At 39.9% G+C, this 4194-nt stretch overlaps 1 pseudogene; it reads left to right on the top strand.

The window, feature by feature from the left end:
- The first annotated feature begins 1641 nt into the window (after positions 1 to 1641).
- On the top strand, positions 1642 to 2021 carry LOC106701085 (histone H2B type 1-L-like; annotated as a pseudogene).
- Positions 2022 to 4194: the final 2173 nt, after the last annotated feature.

Raw genomic sequence — 4194 nt, 5'->3', positions numbered from 1 at the left:
GTACTTTCCTAGTGGCTCAGCTGGTAAAGAATCTGCCTGCAATCAGGAGACTCAGGTTCAATTCCAGGGTCAGGAAGATCCCCTGGAGAAGGAAATGGCAACCCACTCGAGTACTCTTGCCTGGAGAATTCGATGGACAGAGGAGCGTGACAGCCTACAGTCCATGGAATCGCAGAGTAGGACACGACTGTGTGACTAACTTTCACTTTTTTTCATATGTATATTTATTTAAATATTTACATCAGTGAAAATCACACTCATTTAGTTTAAAATTTACCCAAATGGTATACATAATAAATCTTAGTGTTATTTTATTATTGTTGTTTAACGATATTTTTCCAATTTAACAATGCTCCTCTAATAGATATAGTTACTCATTTGACTACTGCATGGCAAAGTCTATCTCTGACTGTTTATTAGCATAAAAAATGCTACATTAAATCATCTTGTAAAACTCTCTGATACATGTATAAGACTTAGAGCTAAGGGGTAATTTACTTTTATCAAAAAGTGCCCATTTCCATTCCAGAACCACTGATAAAGCTTACTATATCAGACTTACTATAAAGCTACAGTAATCAACACAATGTGGTATTGGCAAAAGAATAGACAAATATTTATTTATTTATTTTTGCTTTCTTGTCTGTATTCAAGGTCATGTGATTTTAAAAAATAGAATCTGATACTTATTTTCTGTCACCAAGGCTCCACCCATAGCCCATATTTTCTCAAAAACCTGTGTGAGAAGAGATTAAGAATATTCAGTAGCCTGAGCATATGTTGCTGCCTACTTCTTTTCATCCCCATGCTGAGAACTTTGAGCGCTAATAGGGAAGTGCTGACTGTTAGATCAAGAGGACACCTGCAAGACTTTAGGCAGCTTGCAACCTCAGGTAGAGTAGCAATGAATTCAAAAGTTGGGGAAGTCCATCCACCCTGACACTTCTCCTTGGCTACAGGCTTTTCAGCAACACCGTATTTTTTTCTTTAATTTCTTTAGTCTTTCTATAGGAGCAGAGGATAGGTATGTTTTCCCAAGTCATCTGAGAGGAATATTGCCAAAGAAAGTAGGATTTTCTGAGCCAGCATCCACTACATCAGACCCAATGAGTGTGTCTCCTTGTGGCTATATGTATGGCAGTGATCATATAATATAGAAGAGAATGTGTTAAACAGACCCATGGTGATCAGTCTACAATAAGATGCCTTGATTAGAGCTCAACCTTGGAATCTGTACTCAACAAATGATAGATCTCCCAGAAAGATGTCTGAATCTGCTTAGTAAAGACTCTGGGGATGAAGCATGGAACAGTAGATGGGGATCAAGAAGCAGCTGTCAGCATGAGTACTGCATTCTGGCTGGGCTGCTAGAGGATATGACTCTGTCATAAGCTTAATTTTCAGAGGCCACAACGGCTTGAGTCTCTAGTAGAAGTGTCTGCAGACGCCATTGATTTTCTTTCTGAAGGTACACCCTTTCCTCTGAGGTTCAGTTTTGGTGACATCCACCACATAGGAATTTGTGATTATTTGATCCCTTCTACAGGTTTTCCATATCTTTCTGTGTTGTTGGGTGTTGTCATTATAGACATGCCTGCATTTCAAGATCTTTCTGTGATGTTGGGTGTTGTCATTATAGACATGCCTGAACTGGCTAAGTCCGCTCCTGCCCCTAAAAAGGGCTTTAAAAAAGATGTGACCAAGGCCCAGAAGAAGGAGGCAAGAAGCGCAAGCGCAGCCACAAGGAGAGCTACTCCGTGTACGTGTACAAGGTGCTGAAGCAAGTCCATCCGGACACCGGCATCTCGTCCAAGGCCATGGGAATCATGAACTCCTTCGTCAATGACATCTTCGAGTGCATTGCTGGCAAGGCATCGTGCCTGGCACATTACAACAAGTGCTCAACTATCACATCCAGGGAGATCCAGACCGCTGTTCCCTTGCTGCTACCTGGGGAGCTGGCCAAGCATGCCGTGTCCAAGGGCACTTAGGCTGTCATCAAGTATACCAGCTCCAGATAAATATGCCTAGCCGCTGTTAATGGAGAAGGCAATAGCACCCCACTCCAGTACTCTTGCCTGGAAAATCCCATGGACGGAGGGCCTGGTAGGCTGTAGTCCATGGGGTCGCTAAGAGTTGGACACAACTGAGCGACTTCACTTTTTTTTTTTTTTTTTTCACTTACAGGTTTTCAAGGGCTCTAGATATTGGACATTTTTCTGAGGTTGTGGCAGGAAGCAGTACACAATGCTTTATGAGCCATTTTCTGAAATACGAAGAAAGGATTATGAGCATCTGTATTTTTTGTGCATTTAATAGTTAGAATGTAGAATCTTACTGTGTGACTTAATTTTTATCTGAGCATTTATTCATTTTCTTCTTTGATGCACCTTCTCATTTTTGTAATTGCCTATTCACTTAATTCCCCATTTCATAATTAGATTTTCTGATTTTTTTGTGCACTTTGTGCAATTTTGTGCAATTCTTTTCATATTCAAGTCAATAAAATTGTAGATTATATATATTACAGATGTATTCTTGTAGTGTGCCAACCTTTCTTTAATTACATGATTTGAGTCCTTTACAAATCAGAAAGTCATCATTTTGTTGTAGTCAAATACTGTCATTTGGCTCTCCTTCAGTATTTCTGTTGTTGTTCAATCACTAGGTCATATCTGACTCTTTGTGACCTCATGAACTACAGTACAGCAGGCTTCCCTGTCCTTCACTATCTTCCTGACTTTGCTCAGACTCATACCCATTGAGTCAGTGATTCAATCCAACCATCTCATCCACTGCAGTCCCCCTTCTCCCCCTGCCCTCAATCTTTTCCAGCATCAGGATCTTTTCCAGTGAGTCAGCTCTTCACAACAGGTGGCAAAGTACTGGAGCTTCAGCATCAGTCCATGATTGACTGATTTGATCTCCTTGCAATCCAAGGGACTCTCAAGAGTCTTCACTATCACCACAGTTTGAAAACATCAGTTCTTTAGTGTTCAGTCTTCTTTATGGTCCAACTCTTACATCCATACATAACTACTGGAAAAATCATAGATTCAACTGACTATACATAACTTTGTTGGCAAAATGATGTCTTGGCTTTTCAATATGCTGTCTAGGTTGGTCATAACTTTCCTTCCAAGGAGCAAGGATCTTTTAATTTCATAGCTGCAGTAACTGTGTGTGGTGATTTTGGAGCCCAAGAAAATAAAATCTGTCACTGTTTCTACTTTTTCCCCTTTTATTTGCCAGGAAGTGATGAGACTGGATGCCATGATCTTCATTTTTTTGAAAGCTGAGCTTTAAGCCAGCTTTCCCCTCTAATTTTTCACTCTTCTCAAGAGACTCCTTAGTTCCTCTTAGCTTTCTGCTATTAGGGTTATGTCATCTGCATATTTGAGGTTGCTAATTTTTTTCCTGGCAATTTTGATTCTAGCTTGTGAGTCATCCAGCCTGGCTTTTCTCATGATGTCCTCTGCATAGAAGTTAAATAAGTAGGGTGACAATACACAGCCTTGATGTACTTCTTTCCCAATTTAGAACCAGTCCATTGTTCCATATCTGGTTCTAACTCTTGCTTCTTGACCTGCATAAAGATTTATCAGACAGGATATGTATTCTGGTATTCCCATCTCTTTAAGAATTTTCCACAGTTTGTTGTGATCCACTCCACATGGTCAAAGGCTTTAGTCAATGAAGCAGAAGTAGATTTTTTTTTTTTAATTCTCTTGCCTTTTCTATGATCCATCAGATGTTGGAAATTTGACCTCTGGTTCCTCTTTCTTTTCTAAACCCAGCTTGTACATCTGGAATTTCTTGATTCACATACTTCTGAAGCCTAACTTGAAGGAATTTGAACATAATCTTGCTAGCATGTGAAATGAGAGCAATGGTATGGTAATTTGAGCATTCTTTGGCATTGCCTTTCTTTAGGATGAAATGAAAACTGACCTTTTCTAGTCCTGTGGCCACTGCTGAGTTTTCCAGATTTGCTGGCATATTTAGGCAGTACTTTAAGAGCATTCATTGTCTTTCAGGATTTTTAAAAGCTCAGCTGGAATTCCATCACCTCCACTAGCTTTCTTAGCAGTAATGCTTTCTAAGGCCCACTTGACTTCACACTCTAGGGTGTCTGGTTCTATGTGGAGCAGCTTTTTTTCCTGGGTTTTGTATAATTATTCCTTCCCATATCAA

This window comes from Bos mutus, chromosome 6, assembly GCF_027580195.1.
Source record: "Bos mutus isolate GX-2022 chromosome 6, NWIPB_WYAK_1.1, whole genome shotgun sequence".
Taxonomy (NCBI): domain Eukaryota; kingdom Metazoa; phylum Chordata; class Mammalia; order Artiodactyla; family Bovidae; genus Bos; species Bos mutus.
This window is presented reverse-complemented; position numbering and strand designations above follow the sequence as displayed.